Source organism: Opisthocomus hoazin, chromosome 5 (genome assembly GCF_030867145.1).
Source record: "Opisthocomus hoazin isolate bOpiHoa1 chromosome 5, bOpiHoa1.hap1, whole genome shotgun sequence".
In the NCBI taxonomy this organism is placed as follows: domain Eukaryota; kingdom Metazoa; phylum Chordata; class Aves; order Opisthocomiformes; family Opisthocomidae; genus Opisthocomus; species Opisthocomus hoazin.
Genome location: NC_134418.1, coordinates 185,713 through 207,414, shown reverse-complemented (window position 1 = coordinate 207,414; position 21,702 = coordinate 185,713). Strand labels below are relative to the sequence as shown.

The window sequence follows — 21,702 nt, the reverse complement described above, 5'->3', positions numbered from 1 at the left end:
AGCTCCCGAGACTGGCTGGGTGCGTGACTGAATAAAGACCTGCGGTCCCTTTTGCCCTCGCGGCTGCGTTTGTGCTTGGTTTGCACGGGACGAGGGGCTGCGCCAGAGCCCAGGGAGGAGGGGACGGGCTGTGGGGCAGGGGCGACAGCCCCCTGTTCCTGCCGGGCTCCAGTCGTGGGCCCGGGGCCGGGGGAGCCCCAGGGGCGGGCAGCACGGCTGATGGCGATGGCCCGTCCCTCTGCCGGGGTGGCTGCCGGTGGAGGGCCCGGTGCTGCCGTGCCCCGGGTGGCTGTGGAGGGGCCGGTGCGAGCCGAGGGAGGAGCAGAGCCGTGGCCGGGCCGCGGCTGTAGCGAGGGAGAAGGTGAGCACGGGGTGGGGGGGGAGGTGGATGGAGCAGCGCGTCCCGGGGAAAAGCCCCCGGGAGGGCGGGGTCCGTGTCGGGGGCAGGGAGGGGCGGGGGTTCGGCGCCGTGTCGGAGCCGCGAGTCGGGGGCTGCCCGGAGCCGTGCGGGGGTGCCGCCCCGTGCCGGCGGCGCGCGCTGCCCCGTGCCGGCGGCGCGCGCTGTCCCGACCCGGGGCCGGGGCAGGGCGTGGGCGCCGCCCCCTGGCCGCAATGCGGTACTGCAGCCCGGCGTTCCGCGCAGGCTGTGGCCCCTCCGGCGCGCCGTCGGCGCGTGGCGCATGCGCAGTGCGGCGCAGCAGCATGGCGGCGCCCTGGTGTCGGGTGCCGGGGCGGCGGGGGAGCAGAGAGGCCAGCGGTGAGGCGCGGGCTCCCCTCCGGCGGGTGCGGGGCTGCGTGGTGGTTGCCCGAGGGTGGTGGGACGGGAAGCTTCGAGCCGTCCGCTGCGACAGGCTGCCGGTGCGCTGGAGGCGAGGCGGGTGCGGGCAGCCCCGGGGCCAGAGGCGGGAGGTGACGGAAGGGAAGGGGGGAAGGAGGCGGGCACACCGCCCCCCCAACTCGGCAGCGCTCCCCGGCCCCGCTCGCCCCGCGCAGCCGCCCCCAGCTCCAGCACGTCCCCTGAAGCCTGTCCCGGAGCCCCCGGCCTCCCCCAAGGCCCGTGGTGCGGGCGGCACACTGGGCCTCGAGCGTGCCTCGGCCTCCCTTAACGCGGTCGCCGCTGCTTCTTTCTCTGTGGCAGGGGCCGCGCTGAGGACGCGTTTGTCCGTTCCTGCCCTGGGGATGCCGTTGGCTGCGCCCGCTCCAGGCTTGTGAGGGCTGTGTGTGCCGGGCCTCGGTCTCCTGGCGTCGTGGGAGCGAAAAGGGAGAGGCGGAGCGCTGAGTGGCTGCGGACGGGAGCTGGCGGGGCTGAAGCTGGAGAGTCCCGAGAAGGCTGAAGAAGAAGAAAAAATGGAAGGCCACCTGGCTGGCAGCTGCCTGGCGCCGCAGGCAGGAGAGAGCCTGCCTCTGCGGGTGAGGAAGGCTCCCTCTTGGTAGCCTGCAGCAGGCCAGGCCGCCAGCGTGTCCCGCAGGGTCTGTATGTGTCACCAGCAGCATGGTACGGTTGTGGAGCGCGTGAGCGAGCGAGGCTACGTGCCTAGGGAGCTTCGTCTGCTAAGAGCCGCGAGACATGCGTGTTTTCTCTTAGGTGTAGGACAGCCAAGCGACCGGAGTTACGGAAGAGGAAGGGAGGAGCGCAGGAGAGAGAAGTGCCTGAAGCAGCAGAGTCTCCCGGCAGCGCCGAGAGCGAGAGCTGCGGTGAGTGGCGGGCCCTCGGGGCCCTGTCGCTCCTCTTCTGCGTCCCGGGCCCTCCCCTGGATCCTTCTCTCTCCCATGCTGCTGTGATTTCCCCACCCCCCCACCCCCCCCCCCCCAGCTTTTCTTTTCCTTCCCTGTACCTCCCCTTCTTTTGTCTGTATTTGTTTCCCTGTCCCGCTCTTTTCCTCTCTATTCCTCATTCCCTGTCCTTGTTGCTGTTTTTTCTTTCTCCATCTCTGTGCCCTGCTGCCTATCTCTGTCCAGTTCCCTTTCTGTTTGCTGGGTTGTTTTTTTGTTTTTGCTCCTCATTCCTCTGCCTTGCTCTGTTCCGTCCTCTCACTCCCGCAGTGTCGTGCTGTGTGTTACCCGTCCTTCTCCCTGTGGTTTTTTGTTCCTCTTGCTCTGTGCCTCTGTCCTGCTGCCTGGAAGTAATTTTTTATTCTCCGTATTTCTGTTATTCTGCCTGTGGCTATTTTTTTTGTTCTCTACCTCTCTCCTGCTCCCCACCCTCACCTTTCTCTCCCTGACGTTCTTTCCTCTTCCCAGTACCTCTGCTTTTCTGCGCCCTTGCACTCCATTTCCTCCGTCTCGCTCTATCACGCTGTCTTGCTCCCCATCCCTCCCTTTTCCTTTCTACCCTTCCGATGTGTGTATCCCCCAAGTGCCCCTTTGACGTGTCCCAGTCTTTCTGTCTACACCCTCCTGTCATTCTCCTTCTCTTGCTCTTTTTGCTCTTTTTCTCTCTTTTCCTCTGTGCTGCGGCCCATCACTGTTCTTTCCTCCTCCATCCCTTTGTTGCGCTGCCTGTCCTTGTCAGTTTTGCCCTGTGTTCTGGCTCCAGTCTTGCCTTTTCTGCATCTCTGTCCTTTTCCCTGTACCCTTTTTCTCTCTGCTCCTCAGTCCTCCTCCCTCGTCTTGTTTTTCTCTTTCTGCCGTCCCTCTCTTTTTGTCTGTGACCCTCTGTGCTCTTCTCCTTCTCCCTCTCAGTTTGCGGTTGTCTTAAGTGTCCCCCTCTCTGTCTCTCTCTTCTGCTGTCCTGCTCCCCAGCCCCATTATTTATTGCTTCACCCCTCGGTCTTGCTCTCAGTCCCTGTTTTCTCTTGTGCTCCGCCTCGCTGCCGTTCTCTCGGTTGCTCTCGGTTGCTGTCTGTCCCAGCGTCCTGCTCCCTGTCGCGCTCTCTTTCACAGTATCTTTCTTTCTGGCGTCCTGTCCCTCACCGGTTTTCTCTGTCACTCTGTCCTTCCTCCTGTCTTTTCCTTGTGCCTCTGGCCTCCTACTCGTCGCTACTTTTTTCTTCCTTTCTCTACCTCTCTGCCTCTGTCCTGTTGCTTTCTTCCTCTCTCTGTCGCCAGCATTTCTTTCTCCATCTGTGCCCCTCTCCCTGTCCCTTTTCTCTCATTCTCTCTGTCCTCCATCCTCCCCGTAACTCTTTGTCTGTATATCTCCATACTGCTGCCTGTCCCTTTGTTTCTTGCTATATGCCCCTGTCCAGCTTGCTGTCCCGTTATTCTCCTCTGTCCTGCTCCTTGGCCTTTTTTCTCGTCCTGCAGCCCATCACTGTTTTCACTTTCTCCACCTCTTTGTCCTGATCTGTGTGTCTCCTGCCCTCGTCCATCTGGCTTGTTGCCTGTACGTTTGTCTCCCTCCAGCGTTCTTTATTCCCCTGATTCAGTTTCTCTCTTGATCCGTCAGTTCTGCTGCCCGCTCGTCATTCTCTCTCTCTCTCTCTCTCTCTTTCCCTCTTGTCTTGTTCCTGCGCGTAGTGCGTGAGCAGGCGAGGCTACTTGTCTGGGGAGCCTTGTCTCGCCAGAGCTGCGAGACATGGACGTTTTCTCTTAGGTGGGGGACAGCCAAGCGACCTGAGTTACGGAAGAGGAAGGGAGGAGAGCAGGAGAGAGAAGCGTCTGAAGCGGCAGAGTCTCCCGGCAGTGCTAAGAGCGAGATCTGCGGTGAGTGCCAGGCCCTCGGGGCCCTGTCGCCCCTCTTCTGCATCCCGGGCTCTCCCCTGGATCCCTCTCTTTCCCACACTGCTGTGATTTTTGGCTTTTTTTTCCTCCCTGCCCCCTCCAACCCCCTCCCCGCTCCCGTGTACCTGCTTTCTCCATCTCTGACCAGCTCCCTGTCCCCGTCTTTTAGGTCCTCCCTCTCTCTGCCCTGTAGCCCGTGGCTTTTTTTTCCTTCCCTATCTCTTTCTGTCTGGCTCCCGATCACGGTTTTTGCTTTCCCCCCTCTCTGCCCTATAGCCCGTCGGTACTTTTGCCGTCTCTGGGACTCTCTGTCCGGCTCCCTGTCCCTCTGGTTCAAGGTCTTCCTTCTCAGCTCCGTAGCACGTTGCGCGTCTGCCTCTTTCTCTATCTCTCTCTATTCTGCTCCCTGCCCCTCATTTTGAATTCCTCCCTCTCTGTCCTGTCGCTCCTTTTCCCTTTCTGCATCTCCGTCTTTTTTCTCTTTTTCTTTCTCTGTCTCTCTCTGTCCAACTCCCTGTCTCTAAGTTTCAGTTCCTCGCCCTCTCTGCGGAAGCTGTCGGGACTTTTTGCCTTCGCAGTCTCTCTGTTCTGGCTTCCTGTCCCTGTTTTTTCATTCCTCCCTCTCTGCCCTGTTACCCGTCACCATTTTTATTTTCTCCGTCTCTTCTGGCTCAAGGTCCTGATTTTTTTAAGTTCCTCCCTCTCTGCCCCATACCCTGTCACTTCTGCAGGTCTGTTTCTCCACCCTCTCCCTGTGCGGCTCCCAGCCCCTCTTTCGCACTTCCTCCCTCCGGAGCCTGCGGCCTGTTGCTTTCCCCCCCTCTTATTTCTCTCTCTCTGTCTCTCTCTGTCTCCCCGCCCCTGTTTTTTCATTCCTCCTGTCTCTGCCCTAGAGCCCGTCAGGAGTTCTTTCATTCTCTGGCGCTCTCTTTCCAGTTCCCAGGCCCTGGTTTTCAGTGTTGTCCTCCTGTCTTCCCTGTGCCACGGCGCGATTTCATTTCTTTGGCCGTCTCTCCCGGTCCGGCTCCCCGCCAGGATTTTTTAATCCCCCCCTCTCTGTCTTGTAGCCCATTGCTGTTTTCTCTGTCTCTGTGTCCCTCTGTCCGGCTCCCTGTCTTTACTTACTATTTTTGTTGAATTCCTCCCTCTCTGCCCTGTACGCGGTGCTGTTTACACTTTCGTTCCCGGACGTCTCTCTGTAGATTGCTCCCAGTCCTGTTTTTTTTTAATTCCTCCCTCTCTGTCTGTCATGGTTTAACTTGGCAGCCGGCAACTAAGCACTAGAGAGCTGCTCGCTCACAGCCCCCACCCCCGGCCCGTTCCCTCCCCAGCGGGATGCGGAGGACAAATGGACAAAAGGTCAAACTTGTCGGTTGAGATAAAGACAGTTTAGTAAGGCAACAAAGGAAATACTGCTGATAATTCTAATAACGATGATAATAATTGCAACAACGCACATGCGAACCAAACTATACGCAGTACAGTTTCTCTCACCACCCGATGACCGATTCACAGGCAGTCCGCGAACAGCGATTGCGGAACCCGGAAATCGCAAGTTTCGCTAAATTCCAAAATAGTTTGACCTCCCGGACGAGAGCGGGTTCCAACTCGCGGAAACGACAAGAGCTGATTCCTGCCCCGCAGCCAGCCCCCATTTATAAGCTGTGCGTGACGTCTGTGGTACGGAATATTTCCACTGGCCAGCTTGGGCTAGCCCTGTAGCCTGTCGCAGGTGGTGGTGCTGTGTTTCCCCCCCGGCCATTTCTTTCTCGTTGCGCTCTGTCCGGCTTCCTGTCCCTACTTTTCAATTCTTCCCTCGCTGCCCTGTGGCCTGTTGCTATCTTCCCTTTTTCTGTCTCTCTGTGTATGGCTCCCGCTCCCTTCCTTTTTGAAATTCCTCCCTCTCCATCTGGGAGCCCATCGTGGTTTTTCCTTTCTGCGTCTCTCTCTGGCTGGCTTCTGCTCCCTGGTTTTCAATTTCTTCCTTCTGGGCCCTTTATTTAGCCTGTGGCAATTTTACTTCTTTCTCGGGCTCTGGATCCCAATTTTTTAATTCCTCCTCGTCTCCCCTCCTGCATCCCTTTTTCCAGCTCCCTCCCCGGCTCCCTATCCCTGTGGTTTAATTCCTCCCTCTCTGCTCTCTAGCTTTTGCTGTACTTCCTGTATGCCTTGCTCCGCATCTGGCGCCTCGCCCCTGTCTTCGCATTCCTCCCTCTCCTCCCTATAGCCCATCACTGTCCTTGTCTTTTGTCATCGATCTGGTCCAGATCCCTGTTTTTGCCGCCTTCTCTCTCTGCCTTATTGCCCCTGGCTATTTCTTCTTCCTCCCTCTCTGACTGCCCGGCTCCGGATCCCTATTGTTTCATTCCTCCCTCTCTGTCCTGTGGCCCGTCGGTATTTTTTCTTTCTCTGGCTCTCTTTGTCTGGCTCCCTGTCCCTGTTGTTCAGCTTCTTCCTTCTTGGCACTGTAGCGTGTTGTGATTCTGTTTCTTTCTCCACCTCTCTGTCTTCCCAGCTTCTCGTCCCTCACTTTTAAGTCCTCCCTCTCCATCCTGTTGCCTATTGGATTCAGCGCCGCCCCCCCCCCCTTTCAGTCTTTCTTGCTTCCCGTGCCTGTTTTTAAGTCCTCCCTCTCTGCCACATCACCCATTGCTTTTTTCTTTTCTCCATCTCTCTATGTCTGTCTCACTGCCCCTGTTTTTTAGTTCTTCCTCTCTGCCCTATGCCCTGCTGCTGTGTTTGCCTTTCTCGGTCCCTCCCTGTGCGGCTCCCTGTCCCCATTTATTAACTCTTACCTCTTCTTCCTGCACCCACCACTGTTCTCCGCGATCTCCCTCTCTCTCTGTCTGGCTCCCCGTCCTCAGTGTTTAATTCGTTCCTCTGCCCCCTGTAGCCCCACGCTATTGGTCTGTCTGTCTCCATCTCTCTGTGTCCAGCTCCCTGGCGCTGTTTTGTGTTTCCCCCAGCCCATCTTGTAGCCCATCACTGGTTTTGTTTCGTTGGTTTTTTGGTCTTCCTCTGTGTCTCGCTGTCCAGCTCCTGGTCGCTGTTCTTCAGTCCCTCCGTCTTCCCTGGAGCGTGCTTTTGCTTTTTTTCCATTCTCCATTGTGCTCTGTCCGGTCCCCTGTTGCTCTTTATCCATTCCTCCCTCTCTGCCCCGTGGCCCGTCACTTTTTCTCCTCTTATTTCTGCCTTTCCCTCTGTCCGACTCCCTGTGCCTGGTTTTTAAATTCGTCCCTCTCTGCCCTGTCACCCGTGCCATCTTTTGCCTTTCTCGGTCTCTCTCTGGCCAGCGCTCTGTCCATATTCATTGATTCTTCCCTCTCCACCTCGTAGCCTGTTGCTTTTGTCCTTTGTCCTTCTTACTTGTGTCTGTCTCCCCGATGACCCTGTTTTAGAATCCCCCCCCCCTTTCTTTCTGTACGCATTACTCTCTGGCTTTTTCCTCTCTGGCTCTCTTTTGTTCAGCTCCCGCTCCCTACTTCTTAAGTCTTCCCTCTTTTCCCTGTAGCGTGTAGCTATGTGGTTTGTTTCGTGTTGTCCTGCCCACCCTCGCCCCTTCCCTCCGTCGTTTGCGGTCCCGGCTCCCTGTCCATGTTGTCTCATTCCTCCCTCTCTGCCCTGTTTTTGTAGCTTTTTTTTTTTGTCTTTCCCCATCTGTCTCAGTCCGGGTCCCTGCCCCTATTCTTTTTTCCTCCCTTCCTGTCGTGCTGCCCGTTGCAGGTTTTTTCTGCGCCTCTGTCCTGCTCCCCCATCCTTTTTCGGTCTCTGTCCTGCTCCCTCTTCTTCTTTCTGCTGCCACTCTTCCTCTCTTCCTGCTGCTTCTTTCTCCATCTCTGTGGGACTGCCTGTCCCCGTCCTTCTCTCGCTGTCCCTTTCCCTGCTTCGTGCTTTCTCGTTACACCGCCGCAGTCCAGCCACCTGTCACTTTTCTCCTCTCTTGTAGTGGCCTGCGCCCTGCTCCTCATTTTTGGCGGCCTCTGCCGAGCAGCGCATCGCTCCCGGAACGGACTGACCGAGTGTTCCCCGCTGGAGCAACGGGCGCAGCTGCGGGAAGGACTGCCGAGGTGTCGGAGGGGCAGAGGGAGCATCGGGGGCCCCGAGCCCCGGAGCAGAGCAGCTCCCGGGACTGGCTGGGTGCGTGACTAATAAAGACCTGCGGTCCCTTTTGCCCTCGCGGCTGCATTTGTGCTTGGTTTGCACGGGACGAGGGGCTGCGCCAGAGCCCAAGGCAGGAGGGGACGGGCTGTGGGGCAGGGGCGACGGCCCCCTGTTCCTGCCGGGCTCCAGTCGTGGGCCCGGGGCCGGGGGAGCCCCAGGTGTGGGCAGCACGGCTGATGGCGACGGCCCCTCCCTCTGCCGGTGGAGGGCCCGGTGCTGCCGTGACCGGGGTGGCCGTGGAGGGGCCGGTGCGAGCCGAGGGAGGAGCGGAGCCGTGGCCGGGCTGCGGCTGCAGCGAGGGAGAAGGTGAGCGCGGGGTGGGGGGGGAGGTGGATGGAGCAGCGCGTCCCGGGGAAAAGCCCCCGGGAGGGCGGGGTCCGTGTCGGGGACAGGGAGGGGCGGGGGTTCGGCGCCGTGTCGGAGCCGCGAGTCGGGGGCTGCCCGGAGCCGTGCGGAGGTGCCGCCCCGTGCCGGCGGCGCGCGCTGCCCCGACCCGGAGCGGTACTGCAGCCAGGCGTTGCGCGCAGGCTGTGGCCCCTCCGGCGCGCCGTCGGCGCGTGGCGCATGCGCAGTGCGGCGCAGCAGCATGGCGGCGCCCTGGTGTCGGGTGCCGGGGCGGCGGGGGAGCGGAGAGGCCAGCGGTGAGGCGCGGGCTCCCCTCCGGCGGGTGCGGGGGTGCGTGGTGGTTGCCCGAGGGTGGTGGGACGGGAAGCTTCGAGCCGTCCGCTGCGACAGGCTGCCGGTGCGCTGGAGGCGAGGCGGGTGCCGGCAGCCCCGGGGCCAGAGGCGGGAGGTGACGGAAGGGAAGGGGGGAAGGAGGCGGGCACCCCCCCCAACTCGGCAGCGCTCCCCGGCCCCGCTCGCCCCGCGCAGCCGCCCCCAGCTCCAGCACGTCCCCTGAAGCCTGTCCCGGAGCCCCCGGCCTCCCCCAAGGCCCGTGGTGCGGGCAGCACACTGGGCCTCGAGCGTGCCTCGGCCTCCCTTAACGCGGTCGCCGCTGCTTCTTTCTCTGTGGCAGGGGCCGCGCTTGTCCGTTCCTGCCCTGGGGATGCCGTTGGCTGCGCCCGCTCCAGGCTTGTGAGGGCTGTGTGTGCCGGGCCTCGGTCTCCTGGCGTCGTGGGGGCGAAAAGGGAGAGGCGGAGCGCTGAGTGGCTGCGGACGGGAGCTGGCGGGGCTGAAGCTGGAGAGTCCCGAGAAGGCTGAAGAAGAAGAAAAAATGGAAGGCCACCTGGCTGGCAGCTGCCTGGCTCCGCAGGCAGGAGAGAGCCTGCCTCTGCGGGTGAGGAAGGCTCCCTCTTGGTAGCCTGCAGCAGGCCAGGCCGCCAGCGTGTCCCGCAGGGTCTGTATGTGTCACCAGCAGCAGCATGGTACGGTTGTGGAGCGCGTGAGCGAGCGAGGCTACGTGCCTAGGGAGCCTCGTCTCCTAAGAGCCGCGACACATGCGCGTTTTTTCTTAGGTGTAGGACAGCCAAGCGACCGGACTTACGGAAGAGGAAGGGAGGAGCGCAGGAGAGAGAAGCGCCTGAAGCGGCAGAGTCTCCCGGCAGCGCCGAGAGCGAGATCTGCGGTGAGTGGCGGGCCTCCGGGGCCCTGTCGCTCCTCTTCTTCGTCCCGGGCCCTCCCCTGGATCCTTCTCTCTCCCATGCTGCTGTGATTCCTCCTCCCCCCCCCCCCCCCCCAGCTTTTCTTTTCCTTCCCTGTACCTCCCCTTCTTTTGTCTGTATTTGTTTCCCTGTCCCGCTCTTTTCCTCTCTATTCCTCATTCCCTGTCCTTGTTGCTGTTTTTTCTTTCTCCATCTCTGTGCCCTGCTGCCTATCTCTGTCCAGTTCCCTTTCTGTTTGCTGGGTTGTTTTTTTTTTTTTGCTCCTCATTCCTCTGCCTTGCCCTGTTCCGTCCTCTCACTCCCGCAGTGTCATGCTGTGTGTTACCCGTCCTTCTCCCTGTGGTTTTTTGTTCCTCTTGCTCTGTGCCTCTGTCCTGCTGCCTGGAAGTAATTTTTTATTCTCCGTATTTCTGTTATTCTGCCTGTGGCTATTTTTTTTGTTCTCTACCTCTCTCCTGCTCCCCACCCTCACCTTTCTCTCCCTGACGTTCTTTCCTCTTCCCAGTACCTCTGCTTTTCTGCGCCCTTGCACTCCATTTCCTCCGTCTCGCTCTATCACGCTGTCTTGCTCCCCATCCCTCCCTTTTCCTTTCTACCCTTCCGATGTGTGTGTCCCCCAAGTGCCCCTTTGACGTGTCCCAGTCTTTCTGTCTACACCCTCCTGTCATTCTCCTTCTCTTGCTCTTCTTGCTCTTTTTCTCTCTTTTCCTCTGTGCTGCGGCCCATCACTGTTCTTTCCTCCTCCATCCCTTTGTTGCGCTGCCTGTCCTTGTCAGTTTTGCCCTGTGTTCTGGCTCCAGTCTTGCCTTGTTTTCTGCATCTCTGTCCTTTTCCCTGTACTTTTTTCTCTCTGCTCCTCAGTCCTTCTCCCTCGTCTTGTTTTTCTCTTTCTGCCGTCCCTCTCTTTTTGTCTGTGACCCTCTGTGCTCTTCTCCTTCTCCCTCTCAGTTTGCGGTTGTCTTATGTGTCCCCTTCTCTGTCTCTCTCTTCTGCTGTCCTGCTCCCCAGCCCCATTATTTATTGCTTCACCCCTCGGTCTTGCTCTCAGTCCCTGTTTTCTCTTGTGCTCCACCTCGCTGCCGTTCTCTCGGTTGCTCTCGGTTGCTGTCTGTCCCAGCGTCCTGCTCCCTGTCGCGCTCTCTTTCACAGTATCTTTCTTTCTGGCGTCCTGTCCCTCACCGGTTTTCTCTGTCACTCTGTCCTTCCTCCTGTCTTTTCCTTGTGCCTCTGGCCTCCTACTCGTCGCTACTTTTTTCTTCCTTTCTCTACCTCTCTGCCTCTGTCCTGTCGCTTTCTTCCTCTCTCTGTCGCCAGCATTTCTTTCTCCATCTGTGCCCCCCTCCCTGTCCCTTTTCTCTCATTCTCTCTGTCCTCCATCCTCCCCGTAACTCTTTGTCTGTATATCTCCATACTGCTGCCTGTCCCTTTGTTTCTTGCTATATGCCCCTGTCCAGCTTGCTGTCCCGTTATTCTCCTCTGTCCTGCTCCTTGGCCTTTTTTCTCATCCTGCAGCCCATCACTGTTTTCACTTTCTCCACCTCTTTGTCCTGATCTGTGTGTCTCCTGCCCTCGTCCATCTGGCTTGTTGCCTGTACGTTTGTCTCCCTCCAGCGTTCTTTATTCCCCTGATTCAGTTTCTCTCTTGATCCGTCAGTTCTGCTGCCCGCTCGTCATTCTCTCTCTCTCTCTCTCTTTCCCTCTTGTCTTGTTCCTGCGCGTAGTGCGTGAGCAGGCGAGGCTACGTGTCTAGGGAGCCTTGTCTCGCCAGAGCTGCGAGACATGGACGTTTTCTCTTAGGTGGGGGACAGCCAAGCGACCGGAGTTACGGAAGAGGAAGGGAGGAGAGCAGGAGAGAGAAGCGTCTGAAGCAGCAGAGTCTCCCGGCAGTGCTAAGAGCGAGATCTGCGGTGAGTGCCGGGCCCTCGGGGCCCTGTCGCCCCTCTTCTGCATCCCGGGCTCTCCCCTGGATCCCTCTCTTTCCCACACTGCTGTGCTTTTTGGCTTTTTTTTCCTCCCTGCCCCCTCCAACCCCCTCCCCGCTCCCGTGTACCTGCTTTCTCCATCTCTGACCAGCTCCCTGTCCCCATCTTTTAGGTCCTCCCTCTCTCTGCCCTGTAGCCCGTGGCTTTTTTTTCCTTCCCTATCTCTTTCTGTCTGGCTCCCGATCACGGTTTTTGCTTTCCCCCCTCTCTGCCCTATAGCCCGTCGGTACTTTCGCCGTCTCTGGGACTCTCTGTCCGGCTCCCTGTCCCTCTGGTTCAAGGTCTTCCTTCTCAGCTCCGTAGCACGTTGCGCGTCTGCCTCTTTCTCTATCTCTCTCTATTCTGCTCCCTGCCCCTCATTTTGAATTCCTCCCTCTCTGTCCTGTCGCTCCTTTTCCCTTTCTGCATCTCCGTCTTTTTTCTCTTTTTCTTTCTCTGTCTCTCTCTGTCCAACTCCCTGTCTCTAAGTTTCAGTTCCTCGCCCTCTCTGCGGAAGCTGTCGGGACTTTTTGCCTTCGCAGTCTCTCTGTTCTGGCTTCCTGTCCCTCTTTTTTCATTCCTCCCTCTCTGCCCTGTTACCCGTCACCATTTTTATTTTCTCCGTCTCTTCTGGCTCAAGGTCCTGATTTTTTTAAGTTCCTCCCTCTCTGCCCCATACCCTGTCACTTCTGCAGGTCTGTTTCTCCACCCTCTCCCTGTGCGGCTCCCAGCCCCTCTTTCGCACTTCCTCCCTCCGGAGCCTGCGGCCTGTTGCTTTCCCCCCCTCTTATTTCTCTCTCTCTGTCTCTCTCTGTCTCCCCGCCCCTGTTTTTTCATTCCTCCTGTCTCTGCCCTAGAGCCCGTCAGGAGTTCTTTCATTCTCTGGCGCTCTCTTTCCAGTTCCCAGGCCCTGGTTTTCAGTGTTGTCCTCCTGTCTTCCCTGTGCCACGGCGCGATTTCATTTCTTTGGCCGTCTCTCCCGGTCCGGCTCCCCGCCAGGATTTTTTAATCCCCCCCTCTCTGTCTTGTAGCCCATTGCTGTTTTCTCTGTCTCTGTGTCCCTCTGTCCGGCTCCCTGTCTTTACTTACTATTTTTGTTGAATTCCTCCCTCTCTGCCCTGTACGCGGTGCTGTTTACACTTTCGTTCCCGGACGTCTCTCTGTAGATTGCTCCCAGTCCTGTTTTTTTTTAATTCCTCCCTCTCTGTCTGTCATGGTTTAACTTGGCAGCCGGCAACTAAGCACTAGAGAGCCGCTCGCTCACAGCCCCCACCCCCGGCCCGTTCCCTCCCCAGCGGGATGCGGAGGACAAATGGACAAAAGGTAAAACTTGTCGGTTGAGATAAAGACAGTTTAGTAAGGCAACAAAGGAAATACTGCTGATAATTCTAATAACGATGATAATAATTGCAACAACGCACATGCGAACCAAACTATACGCAGTACAGTTTCTCTCACCACCCGATGACCGGTGCACAGGCAGTCCCCGAACAGCGATTGCGGAACCCGGAAATCGCAAGTTTCGCTAAATTCCAAAATAGTTTGACCTCCCGGACGAGAGCGGGTTCCAACTCGCGGAAACGACAAGAGCTGATTCCTGCCCCGCAGCCAGCCCCCATTTATAAGCTGTGCGTGACGTCTGTGGTACGGAATATTTCCACTGGCCAGCTTGGGCTAGCCCTGTAGCCTGTCGCAGGTGGTGGTGCTGTGTTTCCCCCCCGGCCATTTCTTTCTCGTTGCGCTCTGTCCGGCTTCCTGTCCCTACTTTTCAGTTCTTCCCTCGCTGCCCTGTGGCCTGTTGCTATCTTCCCTTTTTCTGTCTCTCTGTGTACGGCTCCCGCTCCCTTCCTTTTTGAAATTCCTCCCTCTCCGTCTGGGAGCCCATCGTGGTTTTTCCTTTCTGCGTCTCTCTCTGGCTGGCTTCTGCTCCCTGGTTTTCAATTTCTTCCTTCTGGGCCCTTTAGCCTGTGGCAATTTTACTTCTTTCTCGGGCTCTGGATCCCAATTTTTTAATTCCTCCTCGTCTCCCCTCCTGCATCCCTTTTTCCAGCTCCCTCCCCGGCTCCCTATCCCTGTGGTTTAATTCCTCCCTCTCTGCTCTCTAGCTTTTGCTGTACTTCCTGTGTGCCTTGCTCCGCATCTGGCGCCTCGCCCCTGTCTTCGCATTCCTCCCTATAGCCCATCACTGTCCTTGTCTTTTGTCATCGATCTGGTCCAGATCCCTGTTTTTGCCGCCTTCTCTCTCTGCCTTATTGCCCCTGGCTATTTCTTCTTCCTCCCTCTCTGACTGCCCGGCTCCGGATCCCTATTGTTTCATTCCTCCCTCTCTGTCCTGTGGCCCGTCGGTATTTTTTCTTTCTCTGGCTCTCTTTGTCTGGCTCCCTGTCCCTGTTGTTCAGCTTCTTCCTTCTTGGCACTGTAGCGTGTTGTGATTCTGTTTCTTTCTCCACCTCTCTGTCTTCCCAGCTTCTCGTCCCTCACTTTTAAGTCCTCCCTCTCCATCCTGTTGCCTATTGGATTCAGCCCCGCCCCCCCCCCCCCCCTTTCAGTCTTTCTTGCTTCCCGTGCCTGTTTTTAAGTCCTCCCTCTCTGCCACATCACCCATTGCTTTTTTCTTTTCTCCATCTCTCTATGTCTGTCTCACTGCCCCTGTTTTTTAGTTCTTCCTCTCTGCCCTATGCCCTGCTGCTGTGTTTGCCTTTCTCGGTCCCTCCCTGTGCGGCTCCCTGTCCCCATTTATTAACTCTTACCTCTTCTTCCTGCACCCACCACTGTTCTCCGCGATCTCCCTCTCTCTCTGTCTGGCTCCCCGTCCTCAGTGTTTAATTCGTCCCTCTGCCCCCTGTAGCCCCACGCTATTGGTCTGTCTGTCTCCATCTCTCTGTGTCCAGCTCCCTGGCGCTGTTTTTTGTTTCCCCCAGCCCATCTTGTAGCCCATCACTGGTTTTGTTTTGTTGGTTTTTTGGTCTTCCTCTGTGTCTCGCTGTCCAGCTCCTGGTCGCGGTTCTTCAATCCCTCCGTCTTCCCTGGAGCGTGCTTTTGCTTTTTTTCCATTCTCCATTGTGCTCTGTCCGGTCCCCTGTTGCTCTTTATCCATTCCTCCCTCTCTGCCCCGTGGCCCGTCACTTTTTCTCCTTTTATTTCTGCCTTTCCCTCTGTCCGACTCCCTGTGCCTGGTTTTTAAATTCCTCCCTCTCTGCCCTGTCACCCGTGCCATCTTTTGCCTTTCTCGGTCTCTCTCTGGCCAGCGCTCTGTCCATATTCATTGATTCTTCCCTCTCCACCTCGTAGCCTGTTGCTTTTGTCCTTTGTCCTTCTTACTTGTGTCTGTCTCCCCGATGACCCTGTTTTAGAATCCCCCCCCCTTTCTTTCTGTACGCATTACTCTCTGGCTTTTTGCTCTCTGGCTCTCTTTTGTTCAGCTCCCGCTCCCTACTTCTTAAGTCTTCCCTCTTTTCCCTGTAGCGTGTAGCTATGTGGTTTGTTTCGTGTTGTCCTGCCCACCCTCGCCCCTTCCCTCCGTCGTTTGCGGTCCCGGCTCCCTGTCCATGTTGTCTCATTCCTCCCTCTCTGCCCTGTTTTTGTAGCTTTTTTTTTTTGTCTTTCCCCATCTGTCTCAGTCCGGGTCCCTGCCCCTATTCTTTTTTCCTCCCTTCCTGTCGTGCTGCCCGTTGCAGGTTTTTTCTGCGCCTCTGTCCTGCTCCCCCATCCTTTTTCGGTCTCTGTCCTGCTCCCTCTTCTTCTTTCTGCTGCCACTCTTCCTCTCTTCCTGCTGCTTCTTTCTCCATCTCTGTGGGACTGCCTGTCCCCGTCCTTCTCTCGCTGTCCCTTTCCCTGCTTCGTGCTTTCTCGTTACACCGCCGCTGTCACTTTTCTCCTCTCTTGTAGTGGCCTGCACCCTGCTCCTCATTTTTGGCGGCCTCTGCCGAGCAGCGCATCGCTCCGGGAGCGGACTGACCGACTGTTCCCTGCTGGAGCAACGGGCGCAGCTGCGGGAAGGACTGCCGAGGTGTCGGAGGGGCAGAGGGAGCATCGGGGGCCCCGAGCCCCGGAGCAGAGCGGCTCCCGGGACTGGCTGGGTGCGTGACTGAATAAAGACCTGCGGTCCCTTTTGCCCTCGCGGCTGCGTTTGTGCGTGGTTTGCACGGGACGAGGGGCTGCGCCAGAGCCCAGGGGAGGAGGGGACGGGCTGTGGGGCAGGGGCGACGGCCCCCTGTTCCTGCCGGGCTCCAGCCGTGGGCCGGGGCCGCCCCAGGTGCGGGCAGCACGGCTGATGGCGACGGCCCCTCCCTCTGCCGGTGGAGGGCCCGGTGCTGCCGTGACCGGGGTGGCCGTGGAGGGGCCGGTGCGAGCCGAGGGAGGAGCGGAGCCGTGACCGGGCTGCGGCTGCAGGGAGGGAGAAGGTGAGCGCGGGGCGGTCGATGGAGCGGCGGGTCCCGGGGAAAGCCCCGAGGCGGGCGAGGGTACCTGCCGAGCGGGGTCCGTGTGGGAGGCAAGGAGCGGCGGGGGTCCAGCGCCGTTTCGGGCACGGTGTCCCCGCAAGCCGAGGCCCGCAGCTCCCGCGGCGTGCTGGGAGCTGTAGTGCTGGGGCGCGGGGCGCGCTGTCGGTCACGCTACTCCCCGGGGCATGCCGGGAGGTGTAGTCTTCCGGCTGCCGGGCGGCCGAGCCCTGCTAGCCAGGGCATGCCGGGAGGTGTCGTTTTCAGGGACTCGGCTGCCGGGCAGCCGCATTGCTCTCGGGCATGTGCGACGAGGCGTTGTGCTTGGTCCCGCCACAGCCCCCGCTGCGCGGGACGAAGGGTAGTTCTGTGGTCAGTTCCGTGTGTTTTTCTGCAGCCTTCCCGCTGCGTCCGGTCCCCAGAAAGCGGTGCGGCCGCGCCTCGACCGGGCGTGCCGCAGGGCTCGCCGCTGCCACCCGGTGAGCAAAGTTCGTTACTGCGGCTCGGGTGGCGCCAATGCGCGGTGGCGCCGAGTCCAAGAGCTCGCTGCTGCCACCCGGTGACCAAAGTTCGGTACTGCGGCTCGGGAGACGCGAATGCGCGGTGGCGCCGTGTCCAAGAGCTCGCTGCTGCCACCCGGTGACCAAAGTTCGGTACTGCGGCTCGGGAGACGCGAATGCGCGGTGGCGCCGTGTCCAAGAGCTCGCTGCTGCCACCCGGTGACCAAAATTCGGTACTGCCGCTCGAGTGGCACAGGTGCTGTGCGCGCTGGGAGGAGCCGTGCCCTGTGTGTCCGGTGCTGCAATAAAGGACGCCTGCCTGCTTGCTGAAATGCCCAAACGGCTTCAGAGGGTCTTTGTGTTTGCCCAATGACGGCACCGTGGGATCCAGCCGTGGGCCGGAGCCGGAGGAGCCCCAGGTGCGGGCAGCACGGCTGATGGCGACGGCCCCTCCCTCTGCCGGTGGAGGGCCCGGTGCTGCCGTGCCCCGGGTGGCTGTGGAGGGGCCGGTGCGAGTCGAGGGAGGAGCGGAGCCGTAGCCGGGTTGCGGCTGCAGCGAGGGAGAAGGTGAGCGCGGGGTGTGTGGGGGTGTGGATGGAGTGGCAGGTCCTGGGGAAAAGCCCCCGGGAGGTCGGGGGCAAGGAGCGGCGGGGGTGCGGCGCCGTGTCGCAGCCGCGAGTCGGGGGCTGCCCGGAGCCGTGCGGAGGCGCCGCCCCCTGCCGGCGGCGCCGCCCCCTGCCGGCGGCGCGCGCTGCCTGGACCCGGAGGTGGGGCCGGGCGTGGGCGCCGCGCCGTGTCCGCTGGCGCCGTCCCCTGGCCGCGATGCGGTACTGCAGCCCGGCGTTCCGCGCAGGGACTGGGGACTGGCCACTCCGGCGCGCCGTCGGCACGTGGCGCATGCGCGGTACGGCGCAGCAGCATGGCGGCGCCCTGGTGTCGGGTGCCGGGGCGGCGGGGGAGCGGAGAGGCCAGCCGTGAGGCGCGGGCTCCCCTGCGACGGGTGCGGGGGTGCGTGGTGGCTGCCCGAGGGTGGTGGGACGGGAAGCTTCGAGCCGCCCGCTGCGGCAGGCTGCCGGTGCGCTGGAGGCGAGGCGGGTGCGGGCAGCCCCGGGGCCAGAGGCGGGAGGTGACGCAGGGTGAGGGGGGAAGGATGCGGGCACCCCCCCCCAACTCGGCAGCGCTCCCCGGCCCCGCTCGCCCCGCGCAGCCGCCCCCAGCTCCAGCACGTCCCCTGAAGCCTGTCCCGGAGCCCCCGGCCTCCCCCAAGGCCCGTGGTGCGGGCGGCACACTGGGCCTCGAGCGTGCCTCAGTGTCCCTTAACGCGGTCGCCGCTGCTTCTTTCTCTGTGGCAGGGGCCGCGCTGAGGACGCGTTTGTCCGTTCCTGCCCTGGGGATGCCGTTGGCTGCGCCCACTCCAGGCTTGTGAGGGCTGTGTGTGCCGGGCCTCGGTCTCCTGGCGTCGTGGGGGCAAAAAGAGAGAGGCGGAGCGCTGAGTGGCTGCGGACGGGAGCTGGCGGGGCTGAAGCTGGAGAGTCCCGAGAAGGCTGAAGAAGAAGAAGAAATGGAAGGCCACCTGGCTGGCAGCTGCCTGGCGCTGCAGGCAGGAGAGAGCCTGCCTCTGCGGGTGAGGAAGGCTCCCTCTTGGTAGCCCGCAGCAGGCCAGGCCGCCAGCGTGTCCCGCAGGGTCTGTATGTGTCACCAGCAGCAGCATGGTACGGTTGTGGAGCGCGTGAGCGAGCGAGGCTACGTGCCTAGGGAGCCTCGTCTCCTAAGAGCCGCGACACATGCGTGTTTTTTCTTAGGTGTAGGACAGCCAAGCGACCGGAGTTACGGAAGAGGAATGGAGGAGAGCAGGAGAGAGAAGCGCCTGAAGCAGCAGAGTCTCCCGGCAGCGCCGAGAGCGAGAGCTGCGGTGAGTGGTGGGCCCTCGGGGCCCTGTCGCTCCTCTTCTGCGTCCCGGGCCCTCCCCTGGATCCTCCTCTCTCCCACGCTGCTGTGATTGTTTTGTTTGGTTTATTTTTCTTTTTCCTTTTCTTTCCCTTTCCCTGTACCTCCCGTCTTCTGTCTGTGTTTGTGTCCTGCTCCCTCTCCCTCCTTTTCTCCCTCCAGAATTTCTTTAGCCGGCTCCCTGTCTCTGTTTCTCTGTCCTGCTGCCTGTCTGGCCGTTTCTTGCTATACGTCCCTGTTCAGCCAGCTCTCGCTTTTTGCCTTTCTCTCCTTCTCTGTCCTGCTTCATGGCCCTTTCTCTCCCTCTCTGTCCTGTAGCCCTTTGCTGGTTTGTTTTGGGGTTTCCCTGCACCCCCCCCCCGCCACCCCCCCTTCTTGGTCTCTTTGTCTAGATCTGACCCTTTCTTTGTTTCTCGGTCCCTTTTTTCCTGTTCACTGTCCTTTTTCTCTCTCTGCCTGTGTGTCCTGTGCTCCGTTGCCATCTTTGTCTCTCCTTTCTTCTTCATCTCCTCCCCCTGCCCCTGTCTCTCTCTCCCTCTTTCGCGCTCACCGGCCCAACATTTTCGTGCTCCGTCTCTCCAAGGCTCCTCGTCCCTGTTTTTCTTGATTTCTGTACTTCTCTGGCGTTTTCTTTCGACCCTTCTTTCTCTCTGAGCTCCTCGGTCTTCTCCCTTGTCTTATTTTCGTCTTCCTAGTGCTCTGCCCTGCTCCCCGTCACTTATTTTCTCTCTCCGTTTCTCTGCCCTGCTCCCCCTCGCTCTCTTTCTTTCTCCGTTCCCCTCTGCTGCTCCACAGCAGTGTTTTTCCTTTCTCCGGCTCTCTGACCTGCTCCCCACCCACCCAGGTTGTCCGTCCTAGGTTTTGTGCTGTTTTTCCCCTTCTCCGCCTCTCTCTCCTGCTGCCCAGCCGAGGCGTTTCCCCCTCCGTCTCTGTCCTGCTCCCCTGTCTCTTATTTTTGCCTGTCTTTCACTTTATCCTGCCTCCCTGTCCCCTTTTTCTCTCTCAGTATCACCTTGTCCCACTCCCTTTCTTTGACAATCTGTCCTGCTCCTTGTCCTTCTCTTTCCCTTCTCTTTCATTCCCCATCCTTCTTCTGGCCTTTCTTCCTTCTCTTTCTACCCTGCTGCCGCAGTGCTTCTTTCTCCATCGCTGTCCTGCTCCCTGGCCCTTGTTTCCTCTGGCCGTCACTCTGTCCTGGTTCCTGTCCCCCAGTTTTTCTGTCTCTGTGTCTCTGTCCTGCTGCCTGTCTGGTTGTTTCTTGCTATACGTCCCTGTCCAGCCGGCTCTCCCTTTTTGCCTTTCTCTCCTTCTCTGTCTTGCTTCCCGGCCCTTTCTTCTCTTCCTCTCTCTCTGTCCACTAGCCCCTTGCTGGTTTGTGTTGGGGTTCCAACCCTAACCACCCTCTTCTTCGTCTGACCCTTTCTTTGTTTCTTAATACCTTTTTCCCTGTTCACTGTCGTTTTTCTCTCTCTGTCAGTGTGTGGGGACGGGGGTGGGAAGCTCGGGGCGGGGAGTGGAGGCTGGAAAGAGGTAGGAGGTTGCAGAGGGGTGGGAAGCTGAATTATGTAGAGGCCAGCAAAATGGGAGGTAGGAGGCTGATGAGGGGTGGGAGGCTGGGGGCGAGAGTAGAGACCAGAAAAAGAAGGAGGCCGGAAAGGGGTGGGAGGCCGCAGCAGGGTGGGAGGCCGGGGGCGAGAGTAGAGGCCAGAAAGAAAAAAAGGAGGCCGGAAAGGGGTGGGAGGCCGCAGAGGGGTGGGAGGCCGGGGGCGAGAGTAGAGGCCAGAAAGAAAAAAAGGAGGCCAGAAAGGGGTGGGAGGCTGCAGAGGGGTGGGAGGCCGGGGGCGAGAGTAGAGGCCAGAAAGAAAAAAAGGAGGCCGGAAAGGGGTGGGAGGCTGCAGAGGGGTGGGAGGCCGGGGGCGAGAGTAGAGGCCAGAAAAATAGGAGGCTGGAAAGAGATGGGAGGCTGGGGGGGGTGCGAGTAGAGGCCAGAAAGGCCCTTTTCTTCCGGCTTCTTCCCTGTCTTTATCTCTCTTTGCTGCCTTGTTTATTCCTCTGATTCAAGTTCTCTCTCGATCTGTGAGTTCTGCTTCCCACTCATCATATTCTCTCTCTTTCTCTGTCCTATTCCTGCATACAGTGTGCAGTGAGGCTTCTTGTCTAGGAAGCCGCGTCTCGTATGAGCTCTAAGACAACCACATGCATTTTCTCTCAGGTGGAGGCGAGCCAAACGATTGGAGTTACAGAAGAAGAAGGGAAGAGAGGAGGAGAGAGAAGCATCTGAAGTGTCAAAGTCTCCCGGCAGCACCGAGAGCGAGAGCCGCGGTGAGTCCTGGGCCCTCGGGGCCCTGTCACCCCTCTTCTGCATCCTGGGCCCTCCCCTGGCTCCCTCTCTTTCCCACACTGCTACGATTATTTTTTTTTTCTGCTCTTGTGTACCTTCTTTCTCCATCTGTCTCTGACTTGTCCCCATCTTTTAGGTCCTCCCTCTTTCTGCCCTGCAGCCCGTGGCGTTTTTTTCCTTCTTCCCCTCTTTCTGTTCAGCTCCCGGTTACTACTTTTGCTTTCCTCCTGCTCTGTAGCCTGTCAGTACTTTTGCTGTCTCTGGTGCTCTTTTGTCTGGCTCCTTGTCCCTTGATTCGAGGGCTTCCTTCTCGGCTCCGTAGCGCGTCACAGATCTACTGCTTTCTCTATGTCTATTCTATTCTATTTCCTCATCTCTCTTTGCCCAGGTCCCTGCCGCTATTCTTTTTTCCTCTTTCATGCTACAGGGGTTTTTTTTGCATCTCCTTCCTGCTCCCCGTTCTTCATTTTCGGTCTCTGTCCTGCTCCCTCTTCTTCTTTCTGCTGCCGCTCTTCCTCTCTTCCTGCTGCTTCTTTCTCCATCTCTGTGGGACCGCCTGTCCCCGTGCTTCTCTCACTGTCCCTTTCCCTGCTTTGTGCTTTCTCGTTACACCGCCGCTGTCCAGCCACCTGTCACTTTTCTCCTCTCTTGTAGTGGCCTGCACCCTGCTCCTCATTTTTGGCGGCCTCTGCCGAGCAGCGCATCGCTCCGGGAGCGGACTGACCGACTGTTCCCTGCTGGAGCAACGGGCGCAGCTGCGGGAAGGACTGCCGAGGTGTCGGAGGGGCAGAGGGAGCATCGGGGGCCCCGAGCCCCGGAGCAGAGCAGCTCCCGAGACTGGCTGGGTGCGTGACTGAATAAAGACCTGCGGTCCCTTTTGCCCTCGCGGCTGCGTTTGTGCTTGGTTTGCACGGGACGAGGGGCTGCGCCAGAGCCCAGGGAGGAGGGGACGGGCTGTGGGGCAGGGGCGACGGCCCCCTGTTCCTGCCGGGCTCCAGTCGTGGGCCCGGGGCCGGGGGAGCCCCAGGGGCGGGCAGCACGGCTGATGGCGATGGCCCGTCCCTCTGCCGGGGTGGCTGCCGGTGG

The 21,702-nt window shown here is 59.5% G+C and overlaps 1 long non-coding RNA gene across 1 annotated transcript; it reads left to right on the top strand.

Annotated features, from left to right (window-relative positions):
• Positions 1-701: 701 nt before the first annotated feature.
• LOC142361367 (uncharacterized) lies at positions 702-7,833 on the top strand. The gene is made up of 4 exons (XR_012763950.1): positions 702-757; positions 1,139-1,695; positions 3,536-3,645; positions 7,610-7,833. It is a non-coding gene; the product is annotated as an uncharacterized LOC142361367 (long non-coding RNA).
• Positions 7,834-21,702: the final 13,869 nt, after the last annotated feature.